Genomic DNA, 21,062 nt, shown 5'->3' with positions numbered 1-21,062 from the left:
AGTTTTTCTTAAATAGTGAGTTCTTGTCCCAGAAACTGGAGTCTTTGGGTTAGAAGGGTTATTCTTAAGGAATTTTTACTGAGTGATCAGTGTTGATTATACAAGAAAAGGGAAAAGGCTGCAATGTTTCACTTAAGGTTGTAAAAATTTAATGCCTAGGGGCAGCTAGGTGGTGCAGTAGATAGAGCACTGGCTCTGGAGTCAGGAGGACCTGAGTTCAAATTTGGCCTCAGACACATAACATTCCCTAGCTGTGTGACTCTGGGTAAGTCACTTAACCCCAAATGCCTCACCTCCCCCCCAAAAAAAAAATAATGCCTATCATACACCTAGGAAGGCATGATCCCATGGCTAGAATTATACTTTAGAAGTTTCCTCTCATTCATGGACTGATAGGTGACAAAACTCCACGTATAAACATAGACCTCAGAATGTCCTAGGGAACTAACTCAAGCAGGTATACTAGAATTTGGATCTTTCTCATAGACCCAACTCTTGTCCACAGTCATTTATATGCCATTGATTCAAGATTCAAGAACAACATTTTAAGAGATGCCTTGATCCCAAATACTCATCATCTCCAAGTCACAAGCAATGAAAAACTTTCAAAGTATGAAGTCCCGGCCAAAGTATGAGGTCATGCGGAAATACAATAAGGGACATAGAAGCCCTATTTTTTTTTATCTGTTACTGAAGTTGTACTGAGGATCCTTCCAATTAACTTACTAAAGATGAAGCTTCATTCTAATAATTTTATTTAACTACAAAAATCAGTTTTGCCATCTGTACAAGATGGAATAGACATCTAATAGTATATTCTAATAAAATAGACATCTAATGTTTATTGGACATTAGATAGAATAACATCAGGATAGCAACTTGTCATTGGATTGTTTTTGTAGGCAGCCCATCAAAAAATGAGAGCAAGATAATAATAGTAATGACAACTTACTACATTTTAAATAGAAGTCACTGTAACAGATATGTATACTTTGTACGCTACCTGGGACAAAAATATTTCAAGTCAGAGCTTTAAGACAGGAGATCAAAATCAAAGTAGGAACTGAATAGTCAATCAATCAATGAACAAAGATTTATTGAGTACCTACTATGTGCCACATATTGTACCAAACTCTGGGAATACAAAGAAAGGCAAAACAATAGGGTCCCTGCCCTCTAGGAACTCACAGTTTCACTGGGAAGACAACTACATATGAACAAGAAATATACAGCACAAATTGGGGGTAGTCTCAGAGGCAAGGCACTAAGATGAAGGAGAACTGGGAAAGGGAGGAATAGGAGGTCTGCTAATGGAGCTGCAGCAAGGATGTTTTCAGTGAGCCTATGGAAGATGAGTTTATATCTCAATACTTTCATTCAACTACGAAAAAGCAGTTATTTTATCAACCTGTGCAATAGTCCATAGAACATATAAAAGAATAATAGCAGCAGAATAATTTGTTTCAGGATCACTTCTATCCCAGCACCATTGAAAAAAGATGAGCATTAGATAGTAATAATAACAATAATGCCACAGGATAAAAAAATTCAGATTTGGGAGGAAACTCAGTGGCCATTTAGTCCAACCTGTAACTGAAAAAGAAGCTCCTTCTACCACGCACCCCACAGGGATTCATCCAAACTTTGTTTGGAGATCTCCAGTAAAGGAATAGTCACTGCCTTGCCAGTGGGTCCATTCCAGTTTTCTCTGGCTTTTCACCTAAACTGATCTCTTTGAAACTTCTGTCTATTGCTTCTAGCTCCACTCTTTGGGGACAAATGGAATAAGCCTAATAATCTCTTCTTCATTATCTTGTTTGCACATGGTTGGTTTTTTTCTTTTTAGTATTTTCATCTCAGTTAGACTGTGAGATTCTTTTGCCTTTCTTTGTATCCCCAGTATCTGGCACACAGTAAGTGCTTAATAAATGCTTGTTGACTTGCCCATCCTTCATATACTTGGAGGCAGTTACCATTTGCTTTTTGTGCCTTCTCTTTTCTCAGCCAAACAGCCTCAGTTTGAAAATCCTATTCTTTTGCGTTGAGGCTCTTCAATATCTTGATTGCCACCCTAGATATTCTCCAGTTTAATTCAATTCAGTAAACATTTATTAAGTGTCTGCTGTGTGCCAGGCACTGTGCTAAGCTCCAGAGATACAAAAAAAAAAGCAAAAGACAGTCCCTGCCCTCAAGGAGATTATAGTCTAATGGGGGAATTTATAATACTATTACAGCAATGTAGGGGGTGAGCAGTGTCTCTTTGGTGTACTAAGTAGCCCACCTTCCTCCCCTATCTCTTTTTGTTACTGGCTCATTTCTTTATTAATTCTCTTTTTCTGGGTTCAAAAGCAGGCTAGTAAATCTGCTCAGAAATGATCAATTCAAATGACCTTCTCTCTGATCAGCTTGGCCCCCTCCCCAGAGTAAAACTAGAGAAAGTTCTCCATCCCTAAGCTAGCTTCCTTTCCCTCAATCTCAAATCACAGACTTAATGGCTTCAACCACATAACTATTAATGGCCATGTAATTTACTAGCAGTATCAAGTGACAGAGAAATGCAAATAAACATTTAAGCCAAGTATAGAAAATTATGACAGGGCTCACAGTCAAGGTCACATCTTTCCCATCCCTTCCTACTCTCTTTCTAGTCAATCTGAGACAGAGTTGCTGAAGAAAGAGATTGAGATCTAAACTTGGAGTGAAAATTTCCTCAGTGCTGTATTCTAGATTAGGACTTCTTAAATTTTTTCCGCTCATGACCCTTTTTGCATTTTGGCAGCCTTCACTGGTGTTGTCTGACTGGAGGGCATGTGCAGTGCAAAGTGTGCATGCTGTGTGTTCATAACTGAGGCTGCAGTGAAGTTGTATGATGCAATACAGGCAAATACTCACCAGAAAAACCTTGGATTCATTATGCGGTTGATTTTTAATTCATTTTTGGTCATTGTGCTTTCAGAAACCTTTTATTGTTGCCAAATTTTGGCACTTGAAAGTTCTAGGTAAACTAGGAAAAGAAAGGAGTTATTGAATGGATTTCTCTCTCCAACCACCATAATCATCACATTTGCTGGTTTGTCCTGGTCTCAGCTCCAGTCCACTCCTGTTACATAGCCCATCTTTTTTCCTCTTGATAGCTGCTCCTTATCTGCTTATAACTTGCTGTTACATTCTACCTCCTTACTGGTGTCCTGAATATGAGCGTGAGTCCCCTCCTCCACACACACTCACACACACACACATCCCAACAACAACAATAACAACAACAACAACAACTGAAACAACTAAGCCCTTCTAATAGCCTATAAACAATCTAGCCCAGGGGCTGGCAGACTAAAACCTAACATGGTCCACTGCCTTCTTTCCTACTACTCGTGAGCTAAGAATGGTTTTTACATTTTAATTTACAATTGTTAATTAAATTATTGTATTCAGTATTAATTAAATACAAAACAGGCAATAAGTCAGATTGGCCTGTTGTCTATACCTTGTTGACTCCTGGTCTAGTCTAAAAATTTTCTGTCATTTGGAAAAACTCCTTCTAAGTCTCTGTAATACTCAGGGTGTCATCCAAAGGGAGGTGCTATAGGTACAAATCATCTGCCCTTTAAAGACGAAACACGTTAAGTAATTTTTGTGTGATGAGCCAATTGATGATATCAACAGCAGGGAAATGTCTGGTCCCAAAGAAAATAAGTGAAATGAGCAAAAAAGGAATTAAAACATTGGACATTGATTACAGTGCTGTAGGAAAAAGTCTATTGCTGAATGGAACTCTCATTACCCAATACTCAGGAAAGTATTGTAATTAATTTATGGATCAGAGAGGCAGCAACTACTGCTGGTAATCTTAACAAGGGCATCAGTTTCCATCTGCAGTAACCTCCCCCCCCTTCAGAGGTTACATGTTAAAGTAAGGAGAGCTTTAACCTCTGGATCCATGTTAGTCTGCTCCCTGAGTGGTGATTGGGCTGAATTTTGGAAGGAGAGAGCAAGAGGCCTGGATGAGACCCCATTGTGGCAGGGTAGTGAAACTATGGGGAGAAAGACTACCTTTCCCTTTGTGTTGGTGTTGGTTGTGTACATCCCTAGGGGAAATCTCACTTGTTGGCTTGTGCTGTAAGTGGCTTGAAGTTTGGGGATAGAGTTCACCTACGGTTTGGACAATGCTAACACTGCATCATGGGTTCAGTGGTAGCTGTGTCCCTGGCAATACTTTCTGAGCCTTGGAAGTAAGTGGCACCTTGACACAATAAAATACTAATTGCTTAAAGACATGCTGTCCCTCAACACGTTCAGCGTGTACAGATGCAGTTTTAGCTACAATCCAGCACCTAAGACAATTTAATAATGCACAGAACAGGTTAGCAGGAACTATTTGTTGAATGAATGGATACATAGGATAATAGAATGAAAGTTTAAAGGGTCCTTAAAAGCCATCTAGTCAAATGCCCTCATTTTAGAAATGAGGAACTGAGGTCCAGAAACCTTGCCAAAAGTCATACCGGTAGTAAATAGCAAAGTTAGAATTTGAATCCAAAACAAATATAGGAAATGAATAAATTTCCACTCTTGGATTATAGAATCACAGAACTTTATATTTGAAATGGACCTCAGAGGCCTTCTTGTTGGATCCATACCTGAAAAATGTTCCTTTCTATAATACATCTGACTGGTCATCCAATCTTTATTTAAAGATCAGTGAACTGGTACATGCCTACTCAGCATAAAACCTCTAAATACATATGAAAACTTACAATTCATGTTAAAAGTTGCTTCACTAAATTATCACTTCATCTACTGACTTTCCTCCCTATTATCTTAGCTCCTGTAACCATAGTGACTCTCCAAGCTGCCATATCTTGGCTTTTGACTATCCCTTTCAATGTTTGTCTATGCTCCTGTCATTCATCATGGAAATTCCTGTGTGAGTTACAGTCTTAGGGATAGATCATAATTTTCATTGCTTTTTCTTCTATTTTCAAGCTCATGATCATCCATCTCAAGTTTTCCTTGCTCTTTTCAGTTTCAAATATATTTCAGACTGTGTTGCACTCTAACTGATGTATCCTTGTTTTCTTTTTGTATCTTCTTAGTATGGGATAATACAATTCTTGGACAATTAAGGTTAAGAGTCACTCAGTGGTCCATGAGTGGGACAAAGTACTGTCAAGAGAAATGTTATAAAGGTCATCAAAGAAAGATGTATGACTGGAAAAGAATGTAGGCCAGTCATGTGGTCAGAGCAAGAGACAGCCTGTGTGTTCCATTGGTAGCCACAAAATGTCAATAGAACTACCAACATGTGGTATACATATAGAACTTGGACTACAGGTGGAGAATTTATGGATAAGAATCATGTAGAATGAGAGGACATGGATGGGTTGTGATCTTCATGGACAGATGCAGTACCTACATTCATTAATTAGAGCAGAGAACCACTGAAGTTGGTGCCTGGCCCACAGTAGGTGTTTAATAAATCTTTACTGATGGACTTATTGTAGTACTAAAACTATCTTCTTAGCTACCAATCAATCTGACCACATGCCCTTTCTGCTTGCCTTCTCTGGCATGAAGTATTGCATTTTTCTAGTTTTTGTTGCATATGAGGAAGAAAATTTGTTTTAAGATGTTTTCACAAATTGGTCTGATTTGGGCTGTTAATAAGCCCAGGGTACATATTACTTATTTCTTCTCCTCTCTGTATTACTTAGGATAATATTTCAGGGCAGTGAAACATACAATGCAGAAACAGAAATGCATACCACTCAACTTGGGTACTGGGCTGGGATTGAGATAGTCCTAAGATACTTATGGTTGGAGAAAGTTGTGGAACAGATGTAGAGAATTTTGGAGCCAAATTGGTACCATTTTCAGGTTTTAATTGATTCCCAGTTGAGGATTGTTTGTTAATTCTTATGGAATTGTGCCCCTTTCCATTTTAACAAGGACCTTTTGGAGACCAAGGAGCCTTACATCACTCTCCAACAAAGGTTGGATTTATGGGTAGGTTGAGTAAATAGCCACCCATGTGGTGGGAATGGAGGGACTCAAACAAGAATTATTTGTTGCCTAAACATTTCCTACCATGGAACGATTACTTGCTGCCTAAATACCTCTCCCACCAGTTGATATTTATTGAATTGAATTGAAATTGGATGCCAATGTATATGTCATCTCAAAAATAGCTGACATTTATGTAACTCTATAAAGCTTTGTTTGTTATGGATAAAAATTCACCCATTAGACAATGAAGCCTTTGGATCTAGAAGACTTCTTGGTCTTCAAAAGACTCGTATAAAAATGGAACAGCCAACTAATGCCTTAGCAAGGAATTAGTTTACAGTTGACAGTAAAGTTCTATGGGGATAAGTCTCAGCATAAAGTTTGTGAGGCAAGCACGTGTCAGAAAAGGTGAAGGACTTTGGAAATGGAGTTGGAAGAATGCCAAAGAACATTTCACCAAATCCTCACTTTTGCCCAAAGTTCTAGCTTTAACCCAGGGCCACCATAAAGCTATGAGATGACTACTATAGGGTTGATGAAGTGCTGCAAGTCTCATATGGAGATCCTCAAAGATAAGTCTCCTTACCTTAATAAGTGGCAATCCCTTCAGTAACTATTCTTTGATCATCCTGATGTAGTTTAGGCAACATCTTTGGTCTGAGAAATTGGAAGCATTGTTAGAAAATCTGGTGACCAATCTTTCCACTGGTTGACACTGGCTGAAATTAGTCATGTTTTTGGAGAAAGATTATATGTTCATACATACCCCAATATGTTATTGCTGATGGATGAATGAACATACATGGGGCTTACTTTTATCTAGAAAACTGTTTAAGGACCCTTTTCTACAACTACGGTGTAATAATAATAATAATAACAACAACAATAACAGTAATAATAATATTAGTTAACATTTATATAGTGCTACTATGTGCCAGGCACTGTCCTGATGATAATCAATATTTATGATACAAGATCCTCAAATGCTTTTCAGTCATCAGAGAGATGAAATCATATTTGATTATGTATTATAATCACATAGTATTAATGTATTTTATATCATTGCCTATCCTGTGGCAGTTTGACATAGTTGCTAGAGTGCTGAGTTTAGAATCTGGAAGACCTGGATTCAAATCTTCTCTCTGATATTTAGTAAGTATCAGTTGTATGTTTCTGGGCAATGGAAATAACCTCTTTGTTCTTTAGATGACTCTCTAGGACTTAGGTACTAAATTATAGTGGGTTATGAACTGTCCTAGTGTAGAGAATTTTCTACATTGATGAAATCACTCATCTTTCATGTGCTCATGTGTATTTTATTTTATCTTATTTGAAAGCCAGGAATCTGTGTTTGATATAGATAATAACTCTTTATTAGTTAGCATACCCCATTTCCTGGTTATATTAGATAACAGATTATAAGGCTTTAAGCTCCACATGGCAGGGACCATACTGTTTTCTTCTTTATATCCTTTGGAGAGCCTTGAATGTACTCAATATACTCAATAAATATTTGTTTAATTGAATTGAAATGGAATGTTGGTGGATCTATGATCTCATAAATAGCTAATATTTATAAAGTTTGCAAAGTTTACACTTAATGTATGAAGACTCGTCTTGACCAGATCTCTTCCAGGCATTGCCAAGGACGGCAGGTCACTAGGAATAGTTTGGGGCAGAAATCTCTTTAGTATACTCCTTTATCCACTTCCCCCTAGGGGATTTTGCCCTGACCTTGTAACTGACTTGTGAAAGGGGTGGGCTGGTAAATGTTTAACAATTGGCTTTCCTAAAAAAATGGTATGACACACTTTTCATTTAATCTATGTCATTAACATTTTTCTCCATCACTTTCTTAAGTCTAGAAAATTAACAAAATAATAATTCAGGGCCGGATTTGTATTGTTTGTTGATTTCTGAGGTATAAGTGCTCACGCTAAAAATTTAACAACTGGATCTTATGAGGTGGTTCGAGCTGACCCCAATACACTCTTTGGTAAGTGCAGGACTTTGGATTCGAGGCAACATGAAAAAATCATGCATGAGATATGTCAATGTAGAGTTGATGAAACCCATCATGACTAAATTAAGAGAGTGATTCTTCATTTCCCTTTCCCTTTTCTCTTCCTCTCTTCTGAGAGGTCCTTATGTCTTCCCTTGGGTCTGGGAGGTATATCCTATTTTTTAAAAGTTCATTTACCCTCTCATGTTTAAACACTTGCTTTTCTCTTAAACTGGCAAATAAAACTGTTAAGCACCTGCCTTGCATTATTATTATTCTGTATATGTATTATGTATAAAACTGTTAACCACCTGTATATTATTATTTGAATGCAGTAGCAGGGGGACAATTGGGACCACCTGGGGAAGGCTGAGAGCAGGAGATTTAGAACTGCGGTATTTTGCCAGAGCAGGATATCTGACTGGGGGCTTAGAGATACAGCAGAGAGAGTTGTTGATTGATTTTTACAACTTTCCAGGGCGGAGAGAATTCACTTACTGGAGCTTCAATAGGCTAGTGAGTTGGGCACAGTGGCTGGGGCAGCTGGTGACTGGTTGGGCTGGCTTTGAGACAAGCAGGGGCTGTTTCCTCAGCCTGTTTTGAAGGAAAGCCACTACTCCAGAGAAGGAGGGCCTGAGGGAGTATCTGAAGAGAAAGTCACATCACAAGGAAGGAGTACATTGATCCAGGAGAAAGGCGAGTGTGCATAAATAAGACTGATGGTCCTGCCTTCCTGATCACTGATTAAATGTATAGCAAACATCACTGCTACACATGCATGATCTCACAACATCCTTATGGGAGATATTATTTCACAGATGTGAAAACTAAAGCTTAGGGAGGGTAAGTGATTTGCTTATGGTCATTCAGGTAGCAAGTATCTGAAAAGGTGTTAAATAAGCCGTGTTTCTCCTAGCTCCAAGTCCTCCATTCCTACACACAGAGGTGTCATATTGGAGCCAGGAAAACTAGAGGCTCCAACTAGATTACAATGGGATTGGGAAATTTTTAACAAAAATAAATAAAAATACGATACAATATAGGTAATGTTAATTTGTGGTTTTATAAGTCAGTATTTGGCCAGTCCATATCATTCCTTTCTATTTGACTTTGATACCACTATTTACAACACCATGTCATACTTGATAATAATAGCTACTGTTTACACAAAACTTTAAGGTTTGCAAACCACTTTACATATAATGATTCTCACAGCAAGCCTGTGAGGTCAGTGCTATTATTATCTCCATTTTGTAGAAGAGGAGACAGGCCATGTGACTTGCACATAGCTAATTAAGTGTCAGAGGCAGAACTCAGTTCTTCCTAATTAAAACTAGGGTTCCATTCAGTATGCCACCTATCTTTAATTAATCAATAATATTTTTCATGTATCTCTGTTCCAGCCATTGTGCTAGACCCTGGGGGTTGCATAGAATCCACACCTGTTCATTCTGTGTCATCATTGTCTGTTTCCTTCCATAAATCTTCCACCAAAAAACTACCCAATAGGTTGGAGGGCTTTCTTTTTGTGCCTTTTAATATTACAACAGTCAGGTGGTCATTCTGTAATGCCTTCTTTCTGCAACATGGAAACTTGAAGTACCACATCCCTTTCTTGTTACATATTTCCTTGATATGTCTTTTATGCCACTTTGTTGCCTGGAAACCATTGTTGATAATGTGGTATGACCTACTTACACCCACTACACACAGTAGAAAGAACTATACATCTCTGGTCCTATGATCCAAAGACCATAATTCTTTTCATCACCCATTGGGTGACCTGCAAGTTTGATTTTTCTGAGACTGTGGTGCTCCACGTCATATAAGATCTTTGGAAGAACATTTGATCTTAAAAAGATGTGTTCTGGTGGCCCTGGGAAGCCTGAGATGATTGAAAATGGTTCCATGATTTCCCAAATGTATGTTCCAGACTCTTCCCATGCAATTCTGGACCAACTCATTGTCCAGTTGCATTTCCTATACAAGGCAAAAACCACACGTCACAGTTTTGAAAATAGGAAATTTTTATCCATTTGGTTTTCCCTTTATGGATTATGAGCTTGATTTCTTTTGGGTGACAATATATCATATCGCTCCAGGAGGGTTCTGGAGCTTGATATAATCAATTATGATGTCATTGGCAATCAGAAACATCTTCAGGACCTCACCATCTAGGGGGAATCCTGTATGGATCCAGGAAACAGATAATTAACACCTACACCCAGAGAAATATAGGTAGATGGAGAAGTGACTGTAGCCATGTAGCAGCTCCCCAGAATGGTTAGGGAAATGTTGACATCATAAATTTGTTTTTAGGTGCAGGTAACTTTGGCTATGATTTCTCAGGTTCATTTTCTTGATGATAATAATCCTTATTTAAAGTTTGGTAAATTTCCATTTCTCTCCTTTTAAGTCACCAGAACATAAAAAACACTTCTCTCTCTCTCCACCCCCACCCCCCATGCCTTTAGAATTTTTTTCTGATTGCCTTTGTTCTTCTAAGGTTGCTTGGCTTAATATTCCAAGAGATAAAAAGTGCCTTTGACATGATTGAAGCAATTTAATTAGGAAATCCAGAAATTATAAAGGATCAAATATCACACTCTCTGAGGCTTTAACAAAGCACAGTAGGCAAAACTTTTGGTAGGTATAGACTGTGTGTAAATGATTTTTTTTTTCCCATTCATGCATGAAGGTGAATGAGGTTCATGGTGGAACTGTGAAATTGACCTAAGCACATTTCATGAGAGTAATTATGTGGACAATGCATTGAATTTCCATGCTATTCAAAGTTTCTGTAGCCACATTTTGTATGAGTAGTATGTGTTAATTTAAAGTAATTAAAAGTACATACTGGGGTACCCAGAATTACAGAGCAGAAAATAAAAGGGCTTGATCACAAGTGCTGTGGAAAGCTCCTGTTTTAAATCAACTGAGCTTTCAATAGCTAAGTTCTCTTCTTTAGGTAGTCCTCTTCAGTATAGAATCTCCACCAGGCCTCCTACTATCAGGCTGTCTCTCATATGATCTGGGTTGCACATGAATTTTATCCAGCCTATTCCCAATCACAGGATTGATCAATGATTAAGGATATCTGAGCTAAACAGGAAAACCCTGTTCTAATGGCTAGACATAAATATGATAACATGTTAAACTGTAAAACTATCCCTGGCATATAAATACCATCATTTTTTTTTTCAGACAAGGACAAGGTATATATTAGAACATCCGTCATATTGAGCAGACTCTTAAGGAGTTTGAACATTAGTAAGATATTGGCTAGATTATAAGAATCTGAGCAGTGGCTAGATTTTAAGAATCTAAGCATCTTAATGGAGAGAAGATGGACCTTATACACAGAAAGACAATAGGAGGGATCTAGGAATGGCCAAGTAGTCTATGAGGTAATAGAACTCCAGGGGTGGCCAAGGGAGAATGGAGCCTAGATAAGATTAAAGGTGGGAAATGGCCTGGGGACATAGAGAGGTCTAGGCTAGATTAAGGGTAACAGAGAATTGGGAGATTGGGTGTAGCCATGAAAGGCCAGTTGATGGGATTATAGCCTCAGACAAACACCAGAGATTTGACCATGTGGGAAAGTCCAGGGTTTTTCCTTTCTGGGGTCTAGATCCCATCCACATCATTCCCCTCTCAAACAAATGGGATCCAAATTCTTTTGGGGTAAGGGGTGCAGGTCTTGGCTTCTGAAACTGCTTCCTGCTGGCAAGGGGAGTAGAGCTGTACCTTCCTCAAGGGGGTCCCAAAGAGGAGGTTGACTGGAACCAAGCACAAGTTGCATCCAAGGAATGATGGGGGGAGACATTTACCAGTACCCACTGCTTGCTACCATCTGTAGGTGAATGACCTATAGTCTGGAAGACACAAATCTGACAGAAAACACTGCAGGGCCCAGATACAAAGCAGGGACTAGATTTAGGGCCCAAATATGAGAGGATAAAACATCCTTAGCTCTGTTTGGAGTCAGATAATTCAGTTTTACAATCTTGCTGTAACAAATCCACCTCATAGTCAGACTCATGAATAGCCAGGTGTGTAATGTTCTCTTTCCGAGGAACATAATGGGGAAACTGAGCCAGGAGGTTCCCATCTTAGACTGAGGCTAAAATTGTCCTCTCAGCTTTTCCTGATGCTGACTTCCCACCAGTATCACATTCCTGAGTAGCTTGTGGCATTTCTCTCAGATGGCGGATTATTGATTGTCGATGAATTACTATGATCCATCAGACAACTCAAAATAAAATCCTATGAGCTTTTACCTCACACAGCAAGTTTCACTAATCACAGCTTAGGAAAAACTTTTCTAGGATTTACATTTCAAACTTAAATTTGTCCTGGTGTAAAAAGCCAATTATTAGAGATTTCTGTAACTTGCAAATTCCCCGCAAGCCCTAACCCAAATGAGCTTTTTGGCTAGTTTACACATTAAAACAATAACCAACAACAGCCAAATTATTTTAGCGGTAATCTAATTATGAAAAGTTGCTTGAGATAACTGATACAAAAAGTTCACCAATTTGAAACTTCAAACAACCCCATTACCAATCAGGTGACTTTAATTTTGTTAAATTCATTTCCAAATTACTTTACACAGAGAATCAACATCTCGTCATTAACAGTTAAAACTACAACTTTAAAAGAGCATGCTTACCCAAGTTCAGAGGCCAGCTTCTTTACCTTGAGCAGGATGTGCTGAACCTGGGTGATACTTCCAAGCAAAGGTTGCCCTAGGACTCAAGGCCATTGCCAGGGGGGCCATGCTGTAGCTGCTGCCCCTTCCCCCTTTTTCCTTTCCTAGGTGGGGGAGGGTAAAATCAAAGGTGAGGAGTAAAGGGTGAAGCTCTCTTCTCCTATGAAAGGGGTTAACAGATACCCTCTTGAACAAGGGAAGGGAGTGGGAGAAAAGAGTGACCAGGGTTGTAAGGAGGAGTTTCAAAACTCCTTAATGATCAATCACAAAACCTCCAGAATCTGCCAAGATATTTTTAGCTGTTCTAACTTTCCCTGTAACCTCCATGAAGGAGAATTCGGGGGTGTAGAGGGAAGGGAGTAAGTAAGCCTCAGGGAACCAAAAAACAACTGCAGTTTTTCCCAATTCCCTAGCTCCAAGAGAACTGACAGAATTGGGCATACACTTCCAGATAGGGCATCTGTCTTTGTCCTCTATGCTGTGGAAAGTGTACCCAGGTCCATGACCAAAAACTGACCCAGTGGACTGAGAGCCTGAGAGTGTCAGGCTGAGTGCGAGATAGCCTCATAACTGTCTGCCCCAAAAGCACATCCAAGCCTTGGTACTTGGTACCCCCATTGCAGAGCAAGAAAGGGAGGCTTCCAGTCTTGGCTGGAGAAGAACTTGAGGTTAGGCAGTTTTCCTGTACAGGCCACCAAAATGATGAGGTCCAGTGGTTTAGGGGTGCTGGGACCCCAATATCACAACATGCAGATCCTGTGCAAAAGAATTCGACCCACGCCTTCTTTCAGCCAAAGACAAGGTTTATTAGAACATCTGTCATATTGGGCAGACTCTTAAGGAGTCTGAACATTAGTAAGCTATTGGCTAGATTATAAGAGTCTGAGCAGTGGCTAGATTTTAAAAATCTAAGCCAAAACACCATCATTTTTTACAGACTTCATAACAGAGTATTCCAGAGGGCCATGCACATGTATTATTGGCCATTGGCAGATTTCCTGCTGGAAGTCTCCCAATGTTTAAGAGCAATCTAGATCTTTGGTGAAGTTGGAGGGAATGAAAGAACAGCAGCTGATCCTCTTTGGACAGCCAATCAGACCTTTGTCTTCTTAGAATCTTCTCATCTAATTAATAATGATGACAGATACCAACAAATACACTTAGAATGAAACTTCATTACCACTAGGACCTTGTTTTCTGCAATATGGGGTCTTGCTTATTGACAATGATTATGTCTAAATGGCAGGAGGAAGTTGGAGAGAGATGTGAGGCTTGGGTAGTCATCTTTTCTTGTTAAGAATGTCATAATTCAAAGGGACTATAATGTAGAATAACCACAATTATAACTAGCTTTCATATGATACTTGAAAATTGTAAAGCACCTTTACCAATATTATTTCATTTTATCCCCTCATAACAACCCCAGGAGGTAGATGCTATTATTATCATCTCCATTCTACAGTTTAAGATACTGAGGCAGATGGGGGTTGAGTGATTTGCCCATGATTACATAGCTACTAAGTGTGTGAGGACAGATTTAAACCTAAACTTTGTTGACTCCAGATCCAGCAGTATATCCTCTAGCTGCATTTAATGTATATACAAAACAATGAAATACAGTTGGTCATAATGAGAGTATTGCTGAAATAACTTTAAGAGTAAAGAATGCCCAATAGAAAAATAACAAGGATTTTGCTTGAAAAGAGGAAAAATCCAATCTGTTAGCGCTTAGAGGTTTACAAAAAAATGGAATGGGATGCCTGGGGAAGTGGTAGTCTCCTTTGCCCCAACTTCCTGTCTTAGGGCAGAGGCTAGGGAACCACTTGCTAAGGATAATGCAGAGAAAATTTTTGCTCAGGTAATAGGGAGACCAGATTACCTCTGAGGACCCCTCCAGTACTGAGCTTCTATAATTCTTTGAGTCTGGGTTTTGAAATATAATTTTTCAATGTATGAAGGTGCTCGGTGCCATCAATCAAAGACAGCTTTGGAACTCAAAGAGGAAATACTTCTTGGTGCTGTGGTTTGTTTATATCTGCGAAACAAATTCTAGGAGTGCATGATTAACCAAGGCCATTCAGGGATAGCCCTTCTTCTTTCCTTAGGAGTAAGAAACAGTATGTTTTTTCTCTCAATTATTGAGATTGCCATCTAAGTAGACAAAATGCATTGGTAGTCATTTAACTAGTCATGATGCTTCTATAGACACTGCCTAAATGCACACTGGAATCAAGAGCTGAGAAGAATGCAAATGGGAGAATGAACAATAGTCAATTTTTGCCCAGTTCTTATCTACAATAACGCCTTTCTAGATCTTCTTTCAGGATTGAGCTTCCTCTGAGAATGGTGACTTTTTAGAGATGAAGAGATAAGTGCAAATGTTGAGTTGAGTTGAGTTGAGAATCTTCTGATGGTTGTATCTATTCTGAGAAGTAAGGGAGTGCTAACTTCTTCCTCATTCTCAACCATTTCTGAATTAGTAGTCAATTCATTAAAGTGTTTGCATGTCAAACCAGCCTTTATTCCATACCTAGCATATATTTGTTTTTCCCTTGCTCTATCCACATTCATTGCTAGGACTATTGCATATCTTACCCAGTTGGAGGGTCATTTCCTTCTCCCAGCTGAGTGTAAAATTCCTTCATGTGTCTGGGATCACTCAGAGGAATATACACATACATACACATATAAATGTATACCAACATACAAATTACATATATACACACAAACACTCACACATATAATCTTCTAGGGCTTTGATATCCTCAACTACAAAATGAGGCGATTGAACTAGATGACCTTTGATGTCCCTTTCCCTTGAGACCTATGACCTTATAAGTTTAGAGGTCAATGGGACATCAGGGTCCATTGCCATTTTCCAGAAGAGTAAGCTGAAATTTTGAGAAATAAAATGACTCGTCCATGGTCATACTGGTGTATGACCATAGCCCACTATTCTTGTATTGCCCTACTCATTTAAAAAATAAAACAAACATACAAAATAAGCCCCTCCCCAAACAAAACAAAGCAACAACAAAAATAAGAGACTTATATGAGCCAGTGTAGTTCAATGCTCTTATATACTTCAAGGATCTGCGATTTTATTGGTCCAATTATTCCTTCCACCAGTGATCACAATTCCACTACAAATTGTTAGTTTTCAAGAGCTGTGGTAGCTTAATATTTAATCACCCTGCAGATGAACTTGGTGAACTTGTTGGGCCTAGCTAGGCTGGTCCTTGGACTCCAGATGCCTAGTCTCCCAAGGAGTCCATACTGGAAGCCTTTCCATCTTCATAGGACCAGTCAGGATTTGCATGCTGTGTGGTGTGGCCTTTGAGAACCCAGGAGTCATCTTCTGGAGAATCAGAATAGGAAGAACTTTTAAGCATTTCATCAGAAATGTTGTGTTGTATTAAGTGATGCCTTTACCTTTTGCTATTTTGAGTGAAACTTGGCTAAAGTTTCAGGGTATCCTTCATGTGACATTTCCTTAAACTGTCACCATACTCTGGGTATTTTGATATTGATTCTCATGTAACTGTTGGGCTATTTCCATAATGGTAAAGTTAAGTGTATGACAGTCAAATTTTAAAGAATATGATGGTTTTTAGGAAGGCATAAGTGAATTGTCTGGAGATTTTGAAAAAATTTAAATATGGATAGGGAAGGGAATAAACATTTCCTAGAATATCTACTATGTGCCAGGCACTGTGATGAGCACTTTACAAATAATATCCCAAATATGCTGCCAGTATAGAAACAAACTCTCTGTGATCTGGTATTTTGAGAAAGTTACCTTCTAGAAAAAGGTTGCCATCCACTGTGAACCCTTAGACAATGGAGTAAATCAAGCTTCGGTGTGTAACATCTTACGCATTAATAGAAATTCGGGGTGGCACATATGGCTTGCCTGGAGCAGGTTGTTTTGTTTTTTCCTCTTCCTCCTCCTCCTTTAGTCAGCAACAAGCTCTAATTTGCTCCAGCTGCTGCAAATCAGTCTCCAGTAATTTCCACATCTTCTTTAGCTTGTATTGACATCTGTGTATTGGAGGGCACAGATTAATTCTTTAGTTATTTTTGTGGAAGTCCACAATTGGCAAAGACTAAATTTGTCCCCAAGCTACCATTTTACAGATTTCTAATGGAAGGATGTAGTAGAGCTGCAAAGAAAAGATGAAACTGGGGAACCAGCAAATTATTGAACAGGGAAGGAAAAATGGTTTGGAGAGGTGGACACTATCATAGACGCATCCATGAAATTGATGTGCGGTGAAACCTTTGTAAGGGATATTACTGGGAATTGTCATTTCCCATATTGCTTAGGGTGTCATGACCCTAAGTGTGGTCATTTCACCACGCTAGGACTCTCATTGGTGGAGAGACTTTAGAAGGTAGGACATTTAAAAGCAGAGTTATTAGGACCATGGATGAGTAGATGGGAATGGCAAGACATGTTTGGGAGGAGAGCAAGAGGAAAATGTGGAGGGTAGTGCTTGTGGAATTTTGAACCCCACCATCTCATCTGGAGTGTGATGATGGCCACCGAATTTAGAAGAGGACTGTCAGCTGTTTTTTGGACTGCGCTGAGGGCTCCTGGGAAAGACTCCAAGAAGAGATAGTGTTACATGCTAATTGTCCAGCTTCAGCCTACGTGTTTAAAGGCACTGTGATCTCCTATGCTGGAAAGTTAGAGGGATCAAATACGAATTAGATTGAGATTTGTATCACTTTGGGTATGGGAATGTCCTAGTCCTTGATAAAATTTCTTACTATTCATATTACTTCACGTCTTAATTAAATGGTTTTGCTACTGGTTTTATGTGTCTCTGGTATGGTTAGTAATAGAGTAATGCATCAGGTAGGAGCTCAGGTCACGATCTGAACATGGTTATTATTCTGTGACAACCTGGTATATGGGGGGAGTAGCAGTAGAAGACTTGCATTCAAATTTGGCCTTAGACACTCTCCTGCTGGGTTCCCTTGGGCAAGTCATTTAACTTCTGTCTGTTTAGTTGTCTCATCTATAAAATGGAGGTAATAATAGCACCTGTCTCCTAGGTTTGTTGTGAAGGTCAAATGGTATAATAAATAAATAAATAAATAAATAAATAAATAAATAAATATACATACATACATATATATTATAGATAGATAGATACAGTGCTTTGCAAACCTTCAAGTACTTAAATGCTAACTATCTTGTCTATCATAATTGGAATGTTCTCCTTCATGGCTCAGTGTAAGCACTACTTTGTGCACAAGGCCTTTCTTGATCTCCTCAGTTATTAGTGGTCCATACTCTGATCCCCTGACTTTATATTGACTTTTTACATATTTTAAAGAGAATGAGAGAGAAATCATGGTGTAATGGACAGCAGGCTGGCCTTGGAGCCCTGGAAGATGTGGGTCCAGCTTCTTCCACTGATACTACATGACCTTGGGTAAATCATGTAACCACTCAGTGTCCCCAGAACTCTCTAGGACTATAAGGTGCAGAGAGGCTGCTGCTGTTCATTCATAAAGAGAGTTTCCCCATTGGAAATCCTGTGTCCCCAATGAAATTGCAGTTATGGTCTAGAATTCTGAATATTTTGTGCATGAGGCAGCTGTGGCATAGTGTCTAGACAATGGTCTTGTAGCTATGAAGATCTGGGTTCAGGTGATGCTGCTTTTGTGACCTGATGACTTTGTGAGTCTAGTAAAGACACAACCTCTCAGTGCCTCACACAACTCTCTGAGACTATGAGATATAGAAAAATTTCTGGTGGGCATTGGTGTGGTAAATTCCTACAATGGAAATTCCCTCCCCCAATGAAATCACAGGTTTGGGTCTTTTTTGTGTGTGTTTCTTCATCTCCATAAATGTTACTATCGTTAAGTTGAATGTAACCTCCTTCAGGGCAGGAACTGTCTTCTTTTTTGTTTTTATACCTCAGTGCTTAGCATGTGGTGGGTGATTAATAAATACCTCTTGAAATGAATTCCGTAGAAGGCATTTATGACTTTATATCGAGAAACAATTTTTTTCAGTGACTGTCATTAGTATTTTATTTACCAGCTATATTATTTAACAAGAATTCATTGAATGCCTACTATATTCCAGGTACTGTGTTAAGTGCTAGGGATAGAAAAAGAAGCTAAAGACAGCCCCTTTTCTCAAGGAGCTTATAATCTAATGGACTACTAGTTTAATGTGACCTTGGGGAAGTCAATATACCTCTAAGGCCTGTTTTCCTCACCTGTAAAATGAGGGGTTTGGGCCAGATGGTTTGTTAGGTCCCTGTCAGATATAAAGCTATGACTCTTGGTGTAAAATAAAACACCAATGACTAAAACCTTCTTATTTCTCAACATAAAGTCATAAATTCCATCTATAGAATTAATTTCAATTGATTACTAATGACTTTTATTAGCATTTATTTTACTCTTATCTCCCCAAGAATCATACCTTTAGATCTAGAAGGAATCTTGAGGACATCTGGCAGGTGAGGAAACTGAGCCTAAGAGGACAATGACTTGTCCAAGATCACATAGCAGAGCTAGAATTTGGCCAAGGTCCTCTGATTTCAAAACTAGCTCACTTTCTGCTATGCTATACTATCTCCTGAACCATGCTGCCTCATTTTAGAGAAGCCAGAGGTTTTGATTTCATTTTCATTTTGGACTTCTGATTGAGGGACACAGAAATGAAGAGGAAGTTTACGAGGGTTGATTTCTCTGCGGACTGAGGGATCAGAAAGAAACTGGAGAGTGGAAGGAGGGAATTATCATAAATTTTATCTCTTAGTATCTAGCAGAATTTATAAAAGGAGACAGTTTCTTTTAATAAATAATATTTTATAAAGAATTGGGAAAAGGTTTGGCTTATCTCCCCTGCAGTTCCAAGGCTTTGCTCACCTGATTTGAACTGTATTTGAAGGAGCCTTTTCTAGTGTGTGTGCATTTTTATTGATGAGGGTGTGGGGGGGAATTAAGAAGCTTAGACTTTCATAAATATTAGGGTAATGATTATGAAGTATGATGATTGAGTCAATTATCACTCAAGGTTGATATAAAGTTAAATGTTAAATGGGCAGCCTATAAATTTGATTACATTTAGTACAATGAATAAGTTTTGATGACTTATTTTGAACAAGCATTTTAAACATTGGATTTGGGTTACAGTGTTTTTATTCTATTGTATGGTCAAATGTCATGTGCTACCTCAGCTGTTGGTATGATTTGGGTTAACTCATACCCTCCTTTGTCATTATCAGCTTACAATTTGGGAGCCTCTCTGAGAAACCTATGGAACCTTTATCTAGGTTGAGGTTCTCATTAAAAAGTGGCAGATTTGGCAGCCCAACTAATCTGTTTATACTCTAGCGCTTTTGGAGATTTTGTCACAATATGGATATTTCTGCCACCAAAGAAGATTGAAACTCCTCTGTCACTTTGTAGGTAGTCTTCAAGAGATTCCCTGGTTGAAAAACTCATGATCCTGTTATTGTCAACCTGGTAATGATTCTGTCTGAACTTAACTAGGTGGAACTTTCAACAACAACCCTACTGCCTATTGCTGGGCCCATGCCTGAGGCTTTTCCAGTTTGGTCAGGCCTTCTAAAGTGTGGTCTCCTCTGGCATTACCTTTGAAGACCCACAGGTAGCCATAGAAAAGGGCTATTAGGGGGTGCAGTGGCTAGAGTGCTGGGCCTGGAGTCAGGACGACTCATCTTCGTGAGTTCAAATCCAGCTTCAGATACTGTGTGGCCCTGAGGCAAGTCACTTAACCCTCTTTGCCTCACTTTTCTCATCTGTAAAATGAGGAGGAAAGGAAATGGCAAACCACCCCAGTATCTTTGCTGAGAAAAGCCTGAATGGGGTCACAGAGTCAGATGACAGGACCAAAGAACAAAAGTAGCTATAGAATAGAATGATGTTAGGGGCTGGGGTTGCCAGTCAAGGAGAAATAGCTCTGGACTTGAGGCTTTGGGAACATGTAGCTGTTTGGAGCTGACAGATGTTTCCTGGACCCATTTAAGAATTGTTGGCACATGTTGCTGGTGCTAAAGACGTGAGAGTAGAAACTTGCCCTGGGGAGTGCAGAAGGAGGTTTGAGGAATAGAGTATATTTGATAAGACAGAAATAAGAACAAGAGAGAGTGGCGTAGGAGGAGTAAGTATGTCAGAAGGGGAAAAGACAGAACAGTATACAGGAGTCTCTATACTTAATAACTAAGATGAAGTGCACCTAAAAAGAGTTAGTTACAAAGGCATTTGCTTGGAGTCGTACTAATCTAATCAAGGAGGCTTTCAAAGGGGCTTCAAGCTGAAAAAAGAAGGGAAAGGGAAAAACTGCCTATG

Source organism: Phascolarctos cinereus, unplaced genomic scaffold (assembly GCF_003287225.1).
Source record: "Phascolarctos cinereus isolate Bilbo 61053 unplaced genomic scaffold, phaCin_HiC Scaffold_5;HRSCAF=322, whole genome shotgun sequence".
Taxonomy (NCBI): Eukaryota; Metazoa; Chordata; class Mammalia; order Diprotodontia; family Phascolarctidae; genus Phascolarctos; species Phascolarctos cinereus.
The sequence above is the reverse complement of the archived record's forward strand: the minus strand, read 5'-3'. Positions refer to the sequence as shown.